A 23,614-nucleotide genomic window follows, 5' to 3' on the forward strand; every position below is an offset into this window, starting at 1 on the left:
TTAAATCCGGAAGGGCCTGTCCGCATTAACAAAGTTAATGTCGCGTCGAGGGAGCGAAAATAACGGGGACGCTAGCTTACAACCCTCTTGAAGAAAAACAAATCTAAGTTGCCTCGCGTCGTGAGACGTCTGGAAAAGCGAGTCACAGATCGGTAACGAGCTCTCCTTTGGCTTCTTTAACATAGAGAGATTTCTACCTTCGTATCTTCATTGAACAAAAGTCACGACTTGTAAAATTATCACTTGGAATTATAAGTGTTTAAAAATGCATCCAGAAAGAGAGAGATGGTCGCTCAATTCAAATGCGCAAAATATTTCAAATGCAGAGTTATTGAAAAATAATTATTTAAATACTTTTATATTGAAATAAAATTTAAATAAATGAAAGTAACAAAAACTGCATATTTGATATCTTTATTTGTGATTTGTAAAATTAATTAAATAATTCCAGTAGAATTTTAATTAACACACAAGCAAATTGCTATTTCACATTAATCATTTATAATCCAATAAAGGAAATAGCTTGCGTAAATATTTTTAACATTTATTGGAAATACTATTTTTTCCCCATTTTTATATCCAATAATCGATCTTTTTTTTTGAGTGGGAGAAAACGTGTATACAAATTTCAAAACAACATAGCTAAAGAATTCGATATTTAATTGAAAAAACGTACCGGAGATGCTTCGTCTATTTCTCGATTGTCTCGATATTCCCGATTCGTGCAATAAAAATTGCACGCATCGTGCTCGAACATTTTAGCAACCTCGAGAGTGCATCCGAGGATTAAGACGACATGTACGAGACGTCGTTTCCATCTCCTATGAACGCACTCCCTATATTATGTCGCGCATATAAGACGGAATAATCGCGGGGGATGTTGGAAGGCGGAGTGAGGGAGAGGGAGCTGCGGAGACAGAAGATGAGGAGGGTAAGAGAGAGGGTTGCCTTTCGATTAAACTTCTCAGACGGAATAGGGAATTATCGCCGTCGCGTGACGGTCGCCGGGCATAATTCCGGCGCGCGCGACGCGACGTTCCGCGCAGGGGTGCAATAAGCGGAATTTCCGTCGTTACGAGCCGTCGTAATAGATCGAGTCGATGAGCGGTTACGACCGTTTTCGAATAGAAGGAGCAGCAGCAGCAGCCACTTTCCTCCTCTCCTCCCCCTTCCCGCCTTTCGTCTATCCCAATCACCTTTTCTCATCAGAAGGGTTGAAATTGTTCTATGCCGCGTTCCGGATCGACTGTTGTAAATTGCACGGATACCGGTATCCGGTTTATTCGCCGTAAATCGCAATATCGAATGTACTTTGCCGATAGTACATTTTAATAGCGAGGATATTAATAGAATCGCAGAAAGGGATAATATCGCGTTTACTTTAAGGAAAAAGTGAAAAATATCCTTTTAAATACAAATACTGTAACATTTTTTAAATAAATTAAATTTTTTCTTACATTTAATTTTATTTTTAATGTAAGATGTCTTAACGATCAAATCCTAAATTATTTGTAATTGTAAAGTATGGTTAGAATTAATTGAATGGGATAAGGATTCATTGATTTTTGATATTAAAAAGATATTTTATTCAGCAAGATTTTCTAATACAATTTTTTTATTTAACTAACAGTCATTGAAAATTCTTTTTACTTTATCTTCCAAGTTATAAAATATTGCATTTATTCTACTTTTAAAACGAATCGATAAACTGATAACACATCTTTCGAACCGCGTAATTCGCTTTTTCTTTAATCACTACGAGAAATAAAAACATGACAAGCTCTCGTTTCCAAGAGTTTGTTACGACAAACATAAAAACTACACTGGGCGCAAAAAAGAAGAAGAAAGATTGTCGGGGTATTAAATTCCAGTCAAAGTTACGTATATGTATGTATTTTTCGAAAAGGTAAGTTTTTATGAATATCGAATATTGCATCGCGAGTTCTTGGAAGGGTAAGATGTGTCGGTCGATTGCGCGAAGTTATGATACGAATTTCATGAGCATTTCTACGAATTGCACGTGGAAAACTAGAGTTCCCTTGTGCTCTCGCCTGCCGTATTTTCCACACGCATTTTTCCAATTCCGCCGAGTGCAAGTATCGGGAAATATGCTCATTTGCGTTTCATATCGCTATGCAAACGCGTTCTATTTGTCTTGCGACTTAACTTACTTTCTCGCGCTCGACTCGAAGATGCTTTATCGGAAATATTATTCTGGTGTTAACTTTTAACGCATATAACTGTATGTATGTCACAATAGAAAACCTATAAGCGTCAATTTCTCAAACAGTATTTAAAATTCTCTCGCCTTTTATCAAATTTGTAATTTATATTGTTACTTTTATGACACACTTTACGAAATTTCTTTTCGATGAGTACAAGTTTTTCTGTATTTATTTTACAGACTTTATTTTAGATTTTTCTCTGTCCTTTCTCTTATATGCAAAATGTCACGTTAATGTATAGTCTGTTATAATTTTCGATTTGCATATATTAATTTATAAATTCAGTGGAGAAACTCTTAGCAATTTTTTTCATAAAATTGTTTGAATTATTACTCTATTCTCTATTCTATTCAAATCTCAGTCTTTGGTGGAAAGTTCTCCTCTTAAACGGAATGCGAGAGAATTAAACCAAGATATTTCGACCGTAGGCGGATAAAAAATGAACCGTGGAACGCAGCAAGCGTGAAAATTACAGTCCAACCCCCCGCGAGAAAGACATCGATATTTGTCGATGTTCGCGCAGGAGCCAATTCGACAGGACATTTTGTACGGAAAAAAAGTAGCGGGTCCCTCGTTGAAATTTCCGTGCCCCTAATTTATGGAGCTAACCCCGTTCCCTTTTGTCGCGTTATCCCTCCCCTTCCCTTCCCTTAGCACACTCTCTCGATAGTTTGTCTCTGCTCTTTCTCTCTCCTCCCCCCTTGTCTCCCCCGGGGATTAAAATAACGTCGTGCGTGCCGAATCGGCAACGAACGGAAATGAAAAGGCGGGCGAATTAAAAATTAACGATCCGGCATACGTCACGCTTCGCAGGAATCCGCGAGATTAAACGTAGGGTGGTTGTTGGAAAAAAGTGTACGAGTCGAAAATTGAGAAGCTCTGCGCGCAAAGGGAGGGATAACTGAAATTTTTAAAGCAATTTTCTCTCTCTTCTATAAAAAAAGAATAAAAAAATGTCATCTTCCTTTTTGCATCGCACTCTTCAATGTCAGTAATGCCACATTTGATAGTTACCTCTTTTCGCACTATAAAGTTTCATGAAATATTTTACATTTTGCGAAATATGTACGTTAGGTATTTTCACGATTCTCTCAAGTTACTCTCGACAAAAGACTCGAGCTGCATTTTGAAAAAAATGTGCGAACTAAATTTTACGTATGTGCTATTTCTAGCTTTATTCACTTATCGTTTGCATAGTTTTTATATTTAAATGCCTGTCACGTCGGGAAATTAGTTTCATTGTACTACGCGTACTCCTCTTCACGTGCACTCTGAGAGTGCGTCGATAAAAACCCGACCTCTGAATTCCACGAGAGACCGCATATTATATCGCCGTGAGGTACTAGAATAAATCGTCCGACATAGAAGCTAATTTCGCTCCTTGAAACTGGACGCTCGTCTTTCAGAGACGAGCAGATTTCCCCGATTGAACGCGAGATATCTTTGATCTCCCTGAGAAACTCGTTATAATTCGCTGCCTGTTAATTCGCTCCTGTCGAATTAAAATACAAGCACAGAGATAAATGCGATATTTTCAGGTCGGAAAGAGAATAGCATGGAAATTAGAGAAATTCAATTTCGACAATAATTATTTTGTGATAATATAGTCAATATATGTCTCTCTCGATAATCATTTTGTTAAATTAAATATATATATATATATATATATTTTTTTATTATATTTTAATATAAAACAGATAATATCGCGTAATTTTGTTCATACAACATTGTATTAAAATTTAACGGAGAGAATTATACTTTTCAATATTATTATTCATATTATTCACGACACTAGTAATTTTAATCCTCCTATTTAATCCTCCTGTTACATTATTATATTCTCTGTCATTTTTATTTAGAAATCTTCTGCCGTTAAACATGCGACGTTGTCCAAAACAATCTCTCAGCTCGCAGTGGGAGACCTCTTTCGCTCGATTCCCCTTTTTTCTCGCCCTGTCCCTTTCTTCCTCGGGAGAGATGCTTGAATTCGGGTATTCGCGGGAAGGAGACTTTCATTGGTACGAGAGTCAGCCAGCGGCCGTTACCGCGTCGGACCGCGCATAGATATGTATATGCGAGCTCGAAACGAGCACACACAGAGCGGGGAATGCGCATATGAAATTTACAGCCGCCTATATAGCGTAGGAAATGCGCCGTCGGCCATCCTCCGCCTGCTTCCCTCTGCACCCCCGAATCTTTGCATCCCCCTCGCGTACCCCGACCTCTCTCAGTTTCATGGCAAGCCTCGAGTTTCTAATATACGTTCCTTTATCGAGACACATGCATCGCGTATATTAAAGTCTCATCTTTAAAATTGTTATATATATATATATATGTATTTGTCGCTTTATATATTCTCGTCGTGTTATATAATCTTTCTTCCTTACGTATATATATATATATATATATATATATATATATATATATATATATATACATATATAATTAAGCGGGAGTATAGAGTATCGTAAGAGATGTGTTTCGTTAGAAATTTCCGCTAATGAAATTTTCGTGGGAAACCGCGCGAGACTCTAATATCCTTTTATCGAGTCTACTTTGTGCGCCAGAATTTTCGCCACGGTGAAATTACTTCTAGGAGTTATGATCTTTTCGTATATATATAATTATTACTTTTCTACGTGTAAATAAATCTCCAAACAGAGGTCTAAATACCTTTCTCTTCTATTTAGTTAGAAATACCTCCCATTAATGAAATTTTTGTGAATGGCTTTTCCTAATATACACTGCTCGTATACCAATGTTTCGTTCCCTGCAGTCGAATTTATTCTCATAAATTTATTATTAAAGGATTTTATCGGATTTTTTCTGCTTTTTTATTTATTTATCGTCGCTTATTTATTTATTTTTTTATTTTTTTTATGTATTGAACGCTACCGCGTCGCTTGATATTCATATCGCGCGACAATTACAAATTGAGCATTTAAATCTCAATTTAGCAAATATTACGAATAAAAGAGAAAAAGAGAGAGCTGAATAAACAATTCTCTTTAATTAATTTTAAGACACAAAATAAAGAGGCTAGCAGAAATTTTCGCTAATGAAACGGCTCTTTTCAAGACCGAATTATACGATTAAATAAATAAGGCATTTAAATTACACCAACGTGTCTGCTTTGCATCTAATTACGATCCGCATTTTATCATTTCAAAAAATATGCGACTGTTTCTATTTTTTCGCGCGTTTGTATACCTTTCTTTTACCTCGAAGCTTTCACATCGCGGCATTTTCCTCGGCATCTCATTTGAAGGACGCGTTTTGCGCACGCATACACACACACACATATACACACGTACGTATACTTTCTCGTACTTTCTCGTTTGCATATGAGACGCGAGGACACGAAAATGCCAGTTTTACAGGAAAAAGCAAGGCGTCGGCAGGTACCAAGCGCAAGCCGTACAAATGGCCGCATCTTGCCGTCGTCTGAGGGAGGATAACTGATTTGAAATGCGAAATAGTAGCGAAATACGCGCGGACCAGTTTATCTTGCCGCATCAGCATATCGCGTATGAATGAACGCAAGCATCTATATTCCGTTGCGTTGCCGCGATTTGGCCAAATACATATTATTCGCGTTATTGTAATAATTGCGCCACTTATATTCAGATTGTATCATTGAATTGATAATAATCCTCGAGAAAAGGGAGGAGACCTTTCTCTATCTCTCGCTGGCTCGTAAAAATTTATCTACCGGAAACGAAAATCGAGAATCTGACGGTAACGAGAAGATAAGGCGCGCGGTAGAAATAAAAAGAATCTATTTCACATAAAGAGTAAATACTCAAAATAATAAATAATTGACATATATCGATTTTAATTTCTTTCTTCTACGATAAAGGAAAATCAAAGCTTCGATTTTTCTTTAGTTACAATATTTAAGAGAGAAAAAGAGAAGTATAGTCAAATTATAGTTAAATGTTTATTTCAATATATTTATATGTATTGTGAGATTTTTATATATAAAATATTTTATTGTATAAAAATGTGTTATACAAAAATGTACATGGAAAAGAAGTATCGATTAAGGCACGATACAGCATTAATCCCACGCGAATGAGGGCGAGGCGGACCACATTAACGAACAAAGAACGTGAGAAGAGAGGGAGTTTGAAGATTTCTCACGAGAAGGGAAGAGCATCTCGGCACCTCGTAACCCGCGGGAAAGTCAATTGACTCCCGAGGGATTGAGGGATTTACGGTAAAGACAAGCAGCGTCGTAAAAGCCACGAGGCACAGCGCGTTATATGAAGAAGCTTAATATTCTTCGCTGGTCTTATATAGACACAACTATATCGCCTACGTTAAAGGCGTATTTATATATCATTATACGTCTCGATTTTAATTATCATACCGAATGAATTAATTCCATAATTCCGCTCGTGCGATAATCGAAACAAATATTTACGTTGTACAAAATCTTATTTTGATAGTATTTTTATTTTTCTTTTGGTCATCACAGACAAGTAATAGTTTTTGATGAAAAACACAATTTGAAAATATAATAAAATTAAAATTTAATATCAATTTTATTCCGAGAGATATACTTATAAAAGAAATTTAACTATATAAGTCAAAATTGATCCAGAGTGATTTTGCTCGCCGTTTATTGCTTTAGCATATATTAGCATAATTTTTGTCAGATATTTCGTCGGAAACGAGTTAAGGAAACAAGTTTAAAATTAATTCGGAGTAACTTATACAAACGAAAAATATAGTTTGCGATATAACTGTCGCTAGTCTTTACAGCTATTAACCTCTAACGCTTCAAAGACAAGGAATTTATGGATTTCACTTTGTATCATTATTCAAAGCAAACAAGTTTAAAACATGGTTCTACTGCTTTCATCATTTGACGCAGACGGTTCTTTTTGATGGCGATACTGTTTACAAGATTCACTCTCGCTTTCGGCGATTCATGAGATGATCATCAAAAGCGGACTATGACTCGCCTTAAATTTCGTATTCTCGATTCATGAACGAGGATTCTTTTTTCTGAGAATGACGAATCAAAGACAGAAGAAAAAGGTGGGCAAAAAATCAATTTCTTGTATTTTTTCGATGAAATACAAAAAATTGAATGTGTGCGTAAAATATTAATGCTGATAAAAGGAGGAACATAGAAAGGGCATTTTTTTAAATGCATGTCAGTCAAATCCGGTCAAATTATTGGGGAAGAAATATTGACAGAAGTTAAAAACTGCGGACATATACAAGAATCAAGCCTTAAGTTTTAAATAATTTATAATTTACGACAAAATTCGGGACAGAGAATTCTATTTATATTATACTTTATGTGTCATATGTGATATAGAAAACATTTGGAAAAGTAAAAAATACACATATACAAAAAATATTGTATATCTCTCAGAATACACATGTACATTCGTATATGTTATAAAATATAAACTTTATTACGTATAAAAAAAAGCTACACCATTTATGAAGTAACGTAAAGCAATCTCTTCGGTGAAACGACAGACGTCGTTTTGCCGTTAAAAAATGTACTCGCAATACGTTCGCGCATGATATTTATAGTTACGAATGAGATAGGAGTCTTACAGAGTGTGTTACACGCGTAATGTATCGGAGTGAAATAAAAATTTCACGATTCACGAATAAAACGCGAATAAAGCGCCGCGCGCAATACCGAAATAAAAATCGGGTATTCCACGTTCTCTGAAATAAAAGGCGCTTCTAAGTGTTACTATTATAGCGGTCGCTATCTGAGCCATATGAAACAGTAAACCGCGGCTTTAGCGGATACGATATCTGCTTTTAGTGGCACGAAAACAGAAGCGTGGCGGAAAGTCGTGCGACGAACGAAAACTCTGACAGGATACGCCAGTTTATTCGGTATTTCGGTGAGAGAAATTCGCGAAAATTCGCCGAGAATTATATGTATTATTGACCGCTCTCGCGCGAAAATAAATCTATATCCGCGAAATATTTCTCGGTTATTCGAGAGAAACTCGCCGCGTAATATCTCGCGATTGCGCGCGAGAGAGGTTGCGATCATATAAAAATCCAATATTCCAAGAATGTCAAAAATAGGTAAATCGATATACTCAAAATATAATCGACTTCGAAATCCGTTTTCCAGAGACAAGAGGACGCGATGAAATTGCAACGTGCAGGAAATGATATTTCCGGGTTAGTTTTATATGCGATCTGAAAATAAATGAAAAGATTTCGCGATCCTCGGAAACGCCGGTATTACAACTTTGCATAACGCTTTTTCCCTCTTCTTTCTCTTTCTTGGTCGGTATCGAGGAATGGGAAAGCGGCAGTCGTTGGCGAGAGCTCTCGACAAAAGTGTCGACAAGTCGGTCGAGAGAAGGGTCGAAAATCGCGATGCCGGCACGCGGATTCGACTCGCGGAGGATCTCCACCGCGATGGAACTTCTTCGGGGTGCTTAGATATTTTACGAGATATCTTACGGCACCCCGTGAGTTTTATATACGTGCCGGCGGCTCTCTCCATCAGGTATACCCCGAGATTATTCCCGATGCCTCGTCCGAAGATTACATTACGCTCTCTTACTTCATCTCTTACCGATACGTACGTCTGAGGAATTATATCCTCCGTCCCGCGTAAACGTAAAAATCCGCATGAAATTTTTATTCACGACCTCGTTTGCCCTCGCCCTTCTTTCCCTTCTTTTCTCGCCTCGCCGATATATACTATTAATAACTCCGGCGCATTTCTCTATACGAATCATATTCCGTTTTCAGCGCACGATTCCTCTTGCGATGGCAAATTATACTAGAAATATCCCGAATTATCCGTTGATGATATTGTTTAACTTCTTTTATTGGCAGAAAAAAATTAATCCACAAGTAGTCTGTATATTTATAGATACTATGGAAATTTTTTTTTCCTTGAAAAGTTTATGAAGATTTTTTAAAGATAAGTTATTAATAGAATCGCGTAAAAAAATTGATCGTGAAAATTGATTTAAATATTTACATTACACTTGCAATATTTTTCGTTTTTATGACATTGTGTCTGTCTCAATTCCGATCATTTCAAATTTAATTTTTTTTTCAAGATTAATCCTTTAGATTATTTCAAAATCGCTCTCTTTACAAGATCAATTTTCTAATATGTATATAAATATTGAATAAAAAACGTCTGCGAACACGTTCCAGACATATGAAGATTAATTGTTTCTAAGCGAAGACATTTATAAACGACCAAACGATGATGGATACGTCTTTTATCACTCGACATGTAAGAACAAGAAGCGTAAATGCGTCGTCTCGACGTTGCTGCACCGTTTTTCGCCTTCGCTCGCGCGTGCATCGACAGCTTTTCGGCGAGGCGTTTTACCACGATGGGAAGAGGGGACACGCCATCTAAATATAATGTCGTAAGTCTGCTCCGACTTGACAAGACAGTGACACGGCTGGTGTAGCGACAGTCGAAAGCCGCGCAAGGCTGACGCCTGTCTTAGGTCTGACGTTGGGGCTAATGCGTTGTCACGAGTCGCACGTGTGCGCCGCTCTTTTCTACCCTATCGCGTGAATTACCCGATGTGTTCTCTCTCTCTCTCTCTCTCTCTCCTTTTTTTCTTGTTCTTCTCGCGCTGCTTACACATCGCGATGAATCCGGCGATTAGTAGTCGCTCTGGATGCGGCGCCCGCCGTCCGGAAATTGGCCGACAACTCGTTTAGATTAGATCGCACCAGTTGCGGCTCCGTAAACAAACCGGAAGATACTGTCTTTTTTTTTTTCAAAGACGCAGAGAGGTTTTTGTTCGAAAATTTATGTCTGATGCGCTTTCACTTAACACGACACGATCATCGCAACAATGTCACGATGTCTATGTAGGTATACAATAATTACATCGGAAAGAATTGATTGATTGTGATTCCAAAAAATTCAAAAAAAATTTGTTAAGAATCCAAAAATTTGCGTCATAAATTCTCGGTTATTTCTTCTATCCGTCTAGAATTACCAAAAAAATTAATAATTTAATAATTATAAAACAATATTAATTTTGAAAGAGAAAGTAGCGAAACTTTAGACCCGCAATAGTCTATAAAATCTCGGAGAACTTTTTCTGCTTCTAAAGCGTGAAATTTATTTCGATTTATTTTATGAATCCGTGAAGCTTGATTAAAAATCAATGGATGAGGGTCTACGAACATTTTTTAAAAATGTGTAATAACAAGAGAGAGAATGTGTGTGTGTGTGTGTGTGTGTGTGCGTACACGTGTATCGACAACCTGCCCGGAACAATTTTCGTTCGTGTAACGTGAAGGTATAATACGATTCCGGTTCCGTTTTTCCCCCGTGGTGTATCAAGCGGACGTAACCATGGCTCGGAGACAAATTCGAAACTTTCCGGAACTACTTTCTGCATGTTATCGAGCTCAAGAAAGCGTAAAACAGGAAACGCCTTCTTAAGAGCATTTTTCTTACGTAGCGGAAAATAAGTTGGAAAACTTATGTGAAGCCGAGTCTAACCTCCGAGATAATAAAGAGCGCGCTCTGGTCCCTCTCCTCTCCACCATTCTGGAGAAACTTGTAACGCTCCATCCTCCGGCGAATCAGCTCTAAAACCAACAAACGAAGCGGGCCGGCGAAATCGCTGGAGCGGTTAACGAACGAAACTTGCGCGACGACGCGACGTCCATGATTGAAGACACGTGTACGAAAACGCAAAGGCCTTTCTCCCTCTCTGTGTTCTCTTCTCGTAACTCTTCACCGCACTATAATTGAATCGACAAGTGGATCCATTCCTGGAGATTTTCACGAGGCGAAGAAAAAAAAATCGTCCCCCTCGTAACGAACCGAAGAGGCGTCCTTAATATATTGTCTTACGCGATTATACATAAAAGTGGGAGAGAAGCGAGAGCGTTCCCGGTCGACGACGCTTCAATTTTGCAGAGCCGCGAATTAATTTTTATCCCATAATGAGGAAAGGGGATATTAAAATTGTGTGGCGAGAGGGGTCGCGCGAGATTTATGCGTGGCGGACGATATTAATGAACGACGAGATATCCCGGCGTTATCGTTCGTCACGTCAGCGACTATCGGGACGCGCCGGTCGCGCAACCAGGCGCGTCATCCTCGAATAATTTGTCACGGCACCGGCAATAATTCAGAATGCTCCCCCCTTCCTTCCCTCTCCTTCCCACCCTCGCACACGGTTGTTGGCTTAAACCAGCAATAATCGCCGGTCATTTGTCAGCGAGGAACCGCGCGCGCGCGCGCGCGCGAACCTAACTCGGATGAGATCCTCCTCGTTCGATGAGAGCGCGATGAAGAGGCCAATTCTCCGCTGCTCCACTTTCGAAAGTCCGAGAGCGAGGAAAACAGGAAGCAGGAAAAGTTGGCCAACTGCAAACTGTCGCGAGAGAGGAAGAAACCCGGGACTTTTCCACGCGACGGGGGAGGGCGAGGGTGGTTAACGCGAAATTGAATTAACGCGCGTCCCCAACGACCGCCTTGTTACGAGCGGCCTTGTACTTGCAATTAAAATGATAACTCGTAATTAAAGCGATAACAGCGTTTCAGCATAATCAAAACACCGTAAGACCGCTGAAAGCGTGTATTTGTTCGCGAAGCTTGTTAAAGTTGTATCTCGATACTGATTAACTATCTGAAACGTTTAGTAGTTGTTAAACGAATCAATTTCTCTCTATCTGCGAGACATCTCTTTTTCTCTCTTTTTGTCTTTTTTTAAAATCATTCTCAATGAATTAAATTTAATATTGCAGTGACATTAAACGTATTCATTTTGAAATCACGCAAACTGCATGCATTTCGATATGTTTGATCTAAATTGGTCAAAGAATCCGCGGACAAAGGAGTGTCAATATCTTCATGTCATTTCGCATATAAATATATTATGTTTATATTGTGTTATTAATTCCATTTTTAACTCATTCAGTTACATGCAATAAAATTTAACATTATGTCAAATGCATTTATATTTCTCGATCTTTGACTTATAAATTGTGATCAAAGAATTTATACATATAAAAAGAGAGCAACGTCATTTGCACGTGATATCTTTTTCAATAATTAATATATAATGTTAATTTTTATTTTTTTTTTATCGAATTTAGACTACTATTTAATTTTACGTCGAGAGGTTGAGAGAATGAAAAGGAACAAATGCGATGAAGACAATTCGATCGGAGTCATAGATATTTATGAGATAGACACATTTAGGCTCTAATATTCCCTCTTTTATGATCTAAGAACAATGAGGACTTATTTCTGCTTCGATAGGCGGATAGATCCTTCTGTGCAATCCTCGATTTACCGGGAGAATTTGCTAGGAGATGCTCTCTCTCTCTTTTTCGGAGAGAAATTGACTAAGGTATCGCGAGAGCTCGCAAGTCGTGGCGAGACAGATCTCCTTCTGCGTTTGTGATTGGCCGCGTTATTTCCGGGCCATCTCGCGCGGGGCTTCTTCGGCGGAAGACCGGAAGAGCCGAGTGTATAGTCGGCGAAATTGGAGAAGAAACGAGCAATGACAAGAGTAGAAGACTTCCAGAGCGAACTTATGCGTTCTCTGACTTTTATTCCGCGAATCTCCCCCTGCTTCCGGTCGTTCGTATCATATATAAACCTTTTAGCTTAGCACCGTTCCAAATTTGAAGTAATTTAGTAGTCATAATTTTATTTTTTATGCTGCATTTTGAATTTAATTTATAAATATATAATACAATTTAATAATTAAAAAAAATTTTTTATCGTAAACTATTTCTCTTGCTAAATAATAAATAATTAATATAAAATAAAAGTTTATATATTTTTTTTATTTTGAATATTTAATTAATTTTACGAATTAGAAATATTCTAAATATGCATGTTTCTTATTTAAAATTTGAAGTAATATATTAATTAAAATTATTATTTCTTTCATTATCAATTCTTAATTTATCAAATTCCTAACATATTTGCGAGAATCTTTAAAAAAAATCGAATTTTACAAAAAACTTCAATCGTGCGTCGCAATCTGGTCTTCTACCATTCAGGGCTTTGCCGATCCACATGGCAATTCTTTCCGATTCCGTGATCCTTACGCATATCCTCTATCGCTTACCTTCTCTTCCCGCTTCCGTTTGCTTCTTTCTAGTGTTACCGCTACTGTTTGTTTCGACAGACCGAAGCTATAAGCGAGTATCTCCGTTGCGGCGAGCTTTCGGGGTATTTTGTTCCGAAACTTGCTATCAAGTTTGCGATCCCTTTTGCGAATCTCGAAGCGGGAGAGATCCCGATCTCTTCGACGAGTCGAGCGCGCACTTTCTCTCTCCCAACCGATACCGAACATCATCGTCCTCGCTTCCAAAAGTTTCGAAGCGGATCGCGAAGAAGCAATCTCTCGCTGACCTTTCGCTCGACCTATTTTCCAACGCGAAACCCATCGGGAAATCCGGTATCGCCGTTGTGCCAGAAGTTTCATCGAATGTTCCTCGAAACAGTAGCTACCTCTAATTCTTCGAGCATGTACGGAATGGGGGAAACTCTTCTCTATTAATCTTTGCGAAAAAAACATCGAAACAATAATACTAAGAAAGAAGATTTAATTTTTAACCAGCGGAAACATGCGAGCTTTAGGAAAAATGGGTCTAAAGATGCAGAAAGAAATCATGGAGAAAATATTGATAAAATTCGACGTGGAGTCTGTATCTTATATACGACGCGTAGGAAAAATTAAACGATTAACGATTAAAAATCGTTCGTAGATTCCTCTCGCGTTTCATGATGTTGACGAGCATGCAGGGCGCGAAACCGGACGGGCTGTCGAGATAGTTAATCTTTATTACACGAACAGCTGTATCGCGAGTCGCATAGATGTCAGTCGAGATCTGGGACGCGTTGCTGGCCCTTTGATAAGGTATGCGCGCAACTTTCGCGCTCGTACATCACCGGAGAGCAGCCGGGCCGGGAGAGAAAGAATTTACAGGCCGGAATGTCGCATTCTTTACCGCCGCGAACTCGCGAACTTTCGTTTCGTCGCGAATATCACGACGGCGTGCCAGCGCGAGATAAAGTCTGACGACTCGCAGTTGCTGACTACGGAAAGAGGCGGGAGGGAAAAGGGAGAATCCGGGGTGAGTTTGTTATTCAGCGACGATACGACGCTGGATAAGCCTCGAGGGAAAACGCGAATGTCCGCGATTATCGCGGAATGATAATTTCGCGCCTCGTTGACAAAGGACGTCGCTCGCGGACAGTCGGTTTTTAAATATTTTACTTTCGTATAGCTTGTTGTTTTATCAGATTACTTTTTTATTCATCTCTCCAAGTATAATTTATAATACAATTAAAAAAGCTTTAGAAATATATTTTTTTTATCTACGATTTATATACAGATATACATAATATTGTACATGCAATCTTGAAGATTCTATTTATCTCTGGTTAAAAAGAGAATTTTCTAATTAAATGATAGGGATGCAAGCTATTACACCAAGTGCGCGATACAAGCGGATGCACTGTTAAATGTAAAGTGGGTGGAAATTCAATTCTCTATTCGATGAAATCGACGGGATTTTGAGGGACAATGGCGAGACGTGTAGACTGCTTCGCCTTCTACTCGCTGACCACCGACAACCCCCTGGTGGATGAACAGAACAAATACTCGGAGTAATTTACAACCATGTTTGCTTGAAAATTCATGCCGGACTGACGCGACTCCGCGCCGCGATACGCGGAACAAATGTGTGTGTGTGTGTGTGTGTGTGTTGGGAGTAATTTGTACCCGTTTACTTAAAAATTCCATTAGTCCGACGACGTTCGTCATGTCTGGCATGAAAACCTCGTCGGGGTGCGTTTGTTTATTTTGATTAATTAAACTCCACGAAGAAGAAAGAGAAAGAGACAGAGATTACGGGCGAACGAGACCGCAAATCGGCCCGATCATCGATTGTAAGATTTTCGCTTTTTTTCCAATCGTAGAACTTTTCGAAAAAAAATTCCATGGCATATATTCTACAAAACTTGAAGATGCATCTATATAACACTGTATAAAGGAATTATCAAAATTCATAATAATTTTCATAAGATGTGATCATTATAATAATTGTATTGTGCTTCTCGAGTAAATTTAGCCGCAATTACCATTCTAGATATATGCGTATATAATTCCATCCGCGACGCGATTACGCGGAAAAAGAAAAGCTTCAAAAGAGATTGTCAAAACGCGCTCGTGATTCGACAGAGATAAAGATAGAGAGAGAGAGACATTGCACACGATGCTCCATGTAAATTCGCCCCGGGGGTGGAAAAAGAACGACGGAAAGCAACGCAGGAAGGACGCGTCTACGCGGGAAAAAGGGAGGGGCGAGGGAGGAAAAAGGGTGGATGGAGAGAAGAGTGAAAAGGGTAACTTGACGCGCGCGAGCCACGTACCGTGCCGATGCGGACGTGCCTTTTATTACCGCATGCATTTAAATACAAAGAGACGCGCGCGCGGCTCTCGTCGAGTGCCGGGTAGGGCCGCTACTTCCATGGAATTTGTCGGATGTTCCTGAGGGAAGCTCTCCTGTACATACACCGAAGAGAGATGCACTTTGTGCACACATACACGTCCCTCTTTCCCGTCTACCGGTCGCGTCGCGCCCTCTCTTCGCTTTTCTGCCTTTTTTTTTTACACGCGGCGCCCCGGACGCGACGTTCCTCTATTCACATTCTCCTCTTTTTATCTTTGCAGGTGAGTATCACACGGACACGTATCTACCAACCGGGGAAACGAGACGACCAGGCGGCTCTCTCGTTACCGGCGTGCGCAGACTCAAAGGTACCCGGACACGAGTCGCGCCGACCACGAAGAAAAGCCTCGCTCGGGACGATATTCGTGACGGTGAGTCGAGATTGTCGAGATTAAAAGTACAGAAAGGAACAATTTGCGGTACGCGTTGGACTAAGACTAAAGTCACGGTTAACAATTTTGGGGCGAAAGTGGTCGGCGTTTTCTTCTAAAGGAGAAAGAGAGAAATTTCGAAAGAGGTAATTGTTCGAGAAGAATTATTTTTCGCGAGCGCGATTTTTAATTACGGATTATTTCAGTATCGCTATATAATTTTCATGAAAACTGTTACCTTTGAAGTTTCCCGCCGTATTCAATCCACGCGTATCGATTCCTCTCGCGTATTCAAATTTACTCGCCTCGTTTCCCCGGATATCCAATAAAGTACACTCAATATAAACACCAATAAGCAACGAGTCCTTAAACGTTTTCTCGCGATGCTCTAGACGAGGTAGGTAGGTAGGTAGATAGGTAAAGGAATCGTAACGACGTTCGATGTGTACGCTCGTTTCGACCCTCTCCCTTATCTCGCTCCGGCGAAAACGAGAGATAGTCGAGCGGAAGAGGTGGAAATGGCGAGAAAAGGATCGCGGGATGGGGCAGCAATTACCGGCGAGTTCTCTCCTCGAGTTTATATCAGGTGTCAAACCATTAACTCGTCGCGATGCCACCTCGCTCGCTTCGATTCCTCTCGAGCTATCGTACAAGCTCGGCTGTTCCGTCTCGTCCGTGAATCGTTACGAACGAAATCCAAGAACGAATAGAAGTTTCGCTGAATAAGTAATCCCTAAACGGTGCAAGGTCGATGAACTCCTAATCGCGGGCACTTCCTCGACGACGAGAGGAATATCGATGAGCTTTCATAAGCAAATAGTACATTGCATAATTTGCCGAACTTACGACATGATCTCTTGATAAAAAAAAAAAATTGATCAGAATTTTTATATTATTACTATTGAAAAAAAGAATCTTATTTTCTTCATCAATAATGAAAACTCCGTATGCAAAGTATGTTTTGATCGCGACGAAAGCGAGAGAATCCCGACACGATGACCGGCGAATTGGCGAATACATCGCTAACAACGATAATAGAATCACGTATTCGTCTTGACATCGTCTCCTCGAGATGCGTTCCCGCAAGTGAGTACGGATTCCGTACCACGTGGTCGGAGGATGCGGCATGACTGCGGTACGAGTAATGCGATCTCGCAAGCCTCCTCGTTCCTCGTAACGCAGTTAGCGTGGCAGGGTCAACTCGCTAGTGGCTCTAATAATTCGTCCCGCTTGTAATGCGAGCCAGCAGACGCAGGTACATCAGCTACCAGTTCTCCCAGGGATGGTCAATCTCTAATATTTGTGCGCTGAATTATCATTTTTATCTAAAGTAAACTATTTTATGCAATAATTTTAAATTATTATACTTAAGAATAATATATGTATATAAATATTACTGTTGATATATAATTCGAAATAATTAAAAGTCAATAATATAAAATTATCTGGCAAAACTAGAACGGAAGAGTGGAAGCATTTTTTATTTTACGATTTTATAATGTATCAAAATTTTGATGGTATTCTATAAATCCTGCTAGGAAAAATATATATTACATATCGAATAAAATCATTACGTAATATAACATTTATAATTTAAAACATAATGCATCTAATGTTTTATTATATTATTATATTGCACGAAAACAAATTATTATAGTTATTTTTCAAATTTTGGAGAAATATAATTAAATAATTGAGATTTGCAAATCTACCTCATTCAAGATTTCTGCTAAATCGGGATACATATTTCTCTTTTGAAGTGACAATCAATTTTTGGATGCATATATATATTTATATTATTATCAAATAACATTTCTCATTGCCTCGCTCGAATCAGATAAAATCTGTAAAGTGTTATATGGAAGATAGATGCATACCGCTACAAGTGACAAAACGGTTGGGCACCTCTGGGTCTACCCTGTTCGTCCGCGTGTTCTCACGTACTTATCGCCTACGCAGCATCCGCTGCATGAACCACCTACAACGGCCTTGCCATGAATCCCCGCAGATGCAGAGATGTAGCATAGTCATATAAACAAATTTCGGATTTGTCTTTCTTCTTTTAACAACATTTTTCTTCGTTAAATTATTTAATAAATTAATTTAAGCGAATTTTTCAGTAATATTTGCAAACGAGAAATTTTACCTTACGATAAACAAAAATTCTCAAATAAATTCAATCGGAAATAATCGTCAATAAAAACACTCGACTTTTCTTATTAAACATATATATAAATATAAAATATATAGAAATATATAACTAAATATTTTGAAAACTTATTATCTATATTTAATATTAAAAATTAATATTTAAATTAGATCTTCAAAAATTTATTAAAAAGATAGGATTATTGTGCTAACTTTGTGGAGGAAATTTGATCATTGAAATTTGATGCAGCGAAGGCTCTGTCCGCTCTGTACATAGCCCCTTTATTAGGTACCCCAGTTACTTGGGGTCGCAGACAGGTACGCACCTTAATGGAGTACATATGTACGCTATCTACCGCCTACGTTTCCAGCTCTTGGAGGAGACGTTTCTCCTGGTCACCGCGACCTACCAGACGCGATAGTTCTGAGATACGCTTAAGACTTAATTGAATTCCGACCACCGGTAACTTGGAGTTGCCCAGTCTGCTTCGCCGGGGTAGATAGGTGACCGCCCTTACCTAAATCACATCGCCATTTACCAAAAGCGTAGCGAGAGAGAGGAAGGTTCCCTTTCTCTCTCTCTCTCTATCTCTCGCTCTCTGCGATCGATGAATCAAACGCGGCAGCGGTGGTGGCCGCAGTCGTTCTTCTCGCGAAACGAATGGGGATCAATGGCGACGTGACCCAAATTTTTCCACCATCGATTCCACTGGCGATTTATCCTTCCTCGTGCGGGAGCTTCCGCGCAGAAATTCCCGGTAACGAATCGCGGGTAATTGCACTGCCGGCGTATTTCATTGTGATCGGATTGAACTGCATCGGAGTATCTATATAGAAAAGACAATAGTTACGATTACCCGATCTGATCTTTGTAAAGATATATGATTGATATTTGCAAAAGATAGATAATCACAAAACATTAATAGATAGACACGTTTCAAATGCAAACTATAGAAAATAATCTAAGTAGTATTTAAGTATTTAATAATGTTTAAAAATTTATGTTTTTTTTTTAAATCTCTCTTATTTAGAGATTTATTAATTTTTTTAAAAATGATAGCTACAAATATTTATTTAAATATAATTGGAATATGTTGATTAAAATAGCTTTAAAAGAAATATAAAAAAATCTCTATTTGAAATAACATTTGAAGAATTTTTATAACTGAAATTAATTATATTTCAAATATTTTCCAAATATTATCTTAAGAAAATAATTAAAAAAATAAAATATGCATTTAATTTCAAACGAAATAATTGTTTACTTCTGATGCTAATTTTTACGAAAACACCTAATATAATTTAATAAAATAAAGAAACACGGATCGAAGAGATGTATATATATTTGAAATATTTTTTCTGGTTAAAAGCAATTCAGTATTTTGGACGGACTTTTTTTAATTATTAATACACAAATTTTGCCTCACATCAGTCATTTAAAATTTAAATCGAGTAGTGAAGAAATAATTTATTTAAATATTTTTATTTTTATTTCAAACGAAGAGTAGTTAATTGCCAGTTTTTGCAAAATATCAGTAATTCAATACAAGATGGATAATGACATTTCTTATGAAAGATTTTCTTTATGATCCTCCTTAATGAGAACCTCCCTAATTCTAGCAAAAACTGTGAATCACCCTTTTGTTTCAGTAATATCATTCGTTTTGCGGTTTTTTGCGATATTACCTAACGCCCCATGTACGCATTTCGCATCAATCAATCTCGCTTTAAACTTTGAAATCAGCCCGTTCTAACATCATTACAGTCATCTCATTCTTTCGAAGGGTATTGAAAACTACCCCCCCCCCCCCCCGCGAGTAAGTCTGTGACGGATGCGATTTGGAAAAAAAGGTTTCCTTCCCTAACGCTAACGCTTTCGCGCGTGAAGATCGATCGGTGTCGGTTGTCAGAACGCCGAGTCGATGCTTCTTCTTTTTCTTCCGTTACTCTCCTCTCGCTCACCCTTACGGCGAATCCCTCGTGAATGTATAGTAAGGAGCGCGTAACGAATGATCCACTAAGAAAATTCTCGCAGTTCCTTCTTCCGAGGATCCCTTTTTTCGGGTTTGTCGATCGACATAGAGGGGTAGAGGGGAAGAGAGTCAGTCGATTCAAAGTTTCCAGGCTCCGAAGAGGATGAGAAAAGGGGGGTACGCACTGTACTCTCTCTTTTGAAAGAGTCCCTCGTGGCGACCTTCCCCTCTTCCTCTCTCCGTTCCTCTCGCGCGACATTTCGCATTCATCGCGGCAATAAATGCTGAAAACACCCCGGCGGCAGCGGGGTGTCAACCCCTTGGACAGAAGCGCGAGAAGTTTTACTCATTAGCAGCGCCTCGGAAAGGGTGCTTGATGATGCTGCCACTCGCAGAGTTTTGACGAATGCTACAGGCGAACCACACCGGTCTGCGAATAAAGGCGGATTCAACTTATTAATTAGAGATGGAAAGAGACACAAAGTGACAAGAGTTTATTCCCCGCGAAACTCCAAGTACGGAAAGATATATATATACCCTAAAAGCAAATGTATTTTACGTACATTTTACTCAAATAAAAGATATGATGAAGAGAACGGAAATAAAATCTCGCGCATATAATAAATAATTTCAAGAGGAATATTTGTCCGCTTTGAAAAAAATGTTTAATGATAGAAACGACGATTCAGCAAAGTATCGCGACGATGTCTTTCCGCTGATTAAATACAATCCGATTTGTTCTGCTTGGTTCATCTATTATAAATAGTATAGCTACTGAAATATACATATATAAATAATATAGCTATTTAAAGCGAATGAAACAATAAAATTTATGAAGGATCAAATAGCGCAATATTTTGCGTTTTAATCGGCTTTAATAATGTAGTGACTTCTTGATATTATGCGAATTAAAATATATGAACAAATCTCACGTTATAATTTAACACATTATTACACCGCGTTTATTTCATATATCGTGTTTCACGTTTCTTGTTTCGCCCCGTGATTTATTCTTCTCCGTACTCGCGATACTCTACTACATTGCATCGAAATCCATCTCGTGGTCAATTAACGCAGGAGGATGGCGAGCAAACAATCGTCCTATTCACAGGACAATGAGCTCCAGTCATTAACTACCACCAATTACTGCTATTTACCCCCGTATTCTCCGTTACTTGCGCGCACAAATACACGCGACATTGTCATCCACAACATCGAGAAGAAACATCAGGTAACACTAGTTTCTTCCGTCTTCCACCACTCTCTAACGACGTTCCGCGAAAGAATAATACGAATCCCACGAGATGCTTCGGGATTTACGGGAGCAACCTCCCTCCCTCGACCACGTCTCTCGTTTGTCCTCTTTTTCCCCAATTTTCTCCCGCTTCTTCCCGACGCAGGAACCGGGTCTTTCTTCCTCGTGACCGCGAGACTCGATTGTGTTTTTTTTTTATTCTCCCCGCGAGCGGCGTATAAGGGCGGTAAAAACTGGCTCTTATCGCGATGACACCCTCCTTTTCCGTCGTCGTTGTCGTGCGCGTCCTGGAAAAGCGCATTTCCGAGCTATAAAGTCCACATGCCCGCTAATCGCCATGGCAAGAAACCGCTGCGGAATAACGCCGTAATAACGCGATTCTCCGCCGCCGTCGCCGCGTGCGCGCAATTTTATTGCCGGGACAGACCCGAGAATTTATAACGAGCTTCTTATTCCCGTAGCAATCGCGCGCCGAACGAAAGTCGAGAATCGCGTTCGGAAGATCGCGTTACGAGATTGTCTCTCGTCGAGAAACGTTGAAATTGGAGAAACATAAATTTACTAATGATAATAATAATAATAATAATAACAATAATAATGCGTATCATTAATTTATTGATATTAATGATAATGTGTATTAACAATAATAATAATATGTATATAATATGCAATTTATTATATCTCTATATAGAATAGATTATTTTAACGTATTATTCGCCCTAAATTATTAAATTATTGCTAATTATTAAATTATTAAATTCTGTTTCACTCTAGGGAAAAATATTTTAAATATGAATTTTCTAATTTCAATGGAAAAGGTGATGCGTTTCATTATAAAATATCGATTACATTTTTTGTACAAACTGATTATCCTAAACAATTTGTATATAAAAATATTAAGATACAATCATCAAAAAATTAAAAGTATTTATAAGAGTTTATTTTGACACATTGTAGCATACCAAATGTAAAAAAAATATCTCGTAAAATATTCACCCTATCTCGATATAATATTATAAATATTAATATACTCCCCTCCAAAAATTCGTTTGATTTTTATTGTAGGATTATTTCGAGTTTACTTCATTAAATTTTGCAAATTTAGGCTTAAAGAGGCACGATTAAATGTCCTTGTCGTCGGAGATTTTTAGCGGCGGTAGATGAAAGGTAATAAGACAAGGTGCGTCTTTATCACGATATATATGTATGTCGGCCTTACAAGCGTCGAAATGAGTGTCGGGAAGTTGTAAAGACGGTCGCGATAGTAAACGAGACTAATCTCGAGTGGAGGCGCATTTACGTGTTCACGGCAGGACGTGGGATGGAATGGACCAGCTACCGTTTTATTGGGAACGTTCGTTACACGATCCCCTTTCACATAGAACGGAAGAGCGTATCGCATGTTTTACGACTCGCCTGCGACAGGATATGACACTAATTATCATCACTGAGCCTTCTGGCGAGCTAGCAAATAAACATCCATTACGCTCTGAAGTAGGACGAACTATTTTGTTAGGTTGTTACGGGTCTGGCTTGCAATATAAAGGCTTCAGTGATTGTCAAGGCGAACTGTCGATGAAAATGTCCACGACAAAGTGCATATGAAAGTCAACGTCCCCGATAGATAAATTGAAACGAATAAATCGATAGTTTAAAACTGATACAGAGTCAGCTATTAATTGTGTCAATTTCTATAGGACAAAATTAATTTGACAGTAAAAGAGCACTCGCGTTTCTTTAAAAACTATTTTCTATAATACCTAGTTACAATCATAAAAATGATTATTATTTCTTTGTAAATAATTAAAAGCAACAATTTTTTATTTATTAAGGCACAATGCATTTTACTTGTATAAGAATATATTTTATTCAATGAGAAGAAGGGAAAGGAGGTGCAGATAATTTAGATATCCTGTGCAATAATAGAAACTTTTCGGTGTCTCCATTGTATTTTCAAGAACCGCGCTTTCACATTCTCTCTGAAGAAACACTCTGCGTTTATCAGTCACCGACATCGTTCTCTCCTGGCGCAAAGTTGTCGCCGACTTCGACGACGCGATTTCCAAACGAGACGACGAACGTATCGGTATCGCTCTAAAATCCACCGCGGAATAGCCGGAAAGAGATATCCGGCGTTTGCGGAAAGAGTCGAGATATAAATCTGAT

The 23,614-nt window shown here is 38.6% G+C and overlaps 1 protein-coding gene and 1 long non-coding RNA gene across 5 annotated transcripts in view; one reads left to right on the top strand and one right to left on the bottom strand.

Annotated features, from left to right (window-relative positions):
* Window positions 1–23,614, top strand: part of Pxb (putative Hedgehog signaling attenuator pxb) — a 499,142-nt gene that overhangs the window by 282,833 nt on the left and 192,695 nt on the right. For 2 of the 4 annotated variants that reach the window (XM_083034387.1, XM_083034389.1), the window contains one exon: window positions 15,923–16,072. The exons of the other annotated variants lie outside the window; for them this stretch is intronic. The gene's annotated coding sequence lies outside the window, so the exon portion shown is untranslated. The remainder of the gene's footprint in view (window positions 1–15,922; window positions 16,073–23,614) is intronic. 4 annotated transcript variants of the gene reach the window in all.
* The window catches only part of LOC145934114 (uncharacterized), a 162,933-nt gene continuing 157,721 nt past the window's right edge, over window positions 18,403–23,614 (bottom strand). Inside the window, exon 3 of the long non-coding RNA XR_014424994.1 lies at window positions 18,403–19,047. This is a non-coding gene — a long non-coding RNA (uncharacterized LOC145934114). The remainder of the gene's footprint in view (window positions 19,048–23,614) is intronic.

This window comes from Prenolepis imparis, unplaced genomic scaffold (assembly GCF_030444845.1).
Source record: "Prenolepis imparis isolate NDT839.2.m4 unplaced genomic scaffold, iyPreImpa1.0 SCAF_3, whole genome shotgun sequence".
Taxonomy (NCBI): Eukaryota; Metazoa; Arthropoda; class Insecta; order Hymenoptera; family Formicidae; genus Prenolepis; species Prenolepis imparis.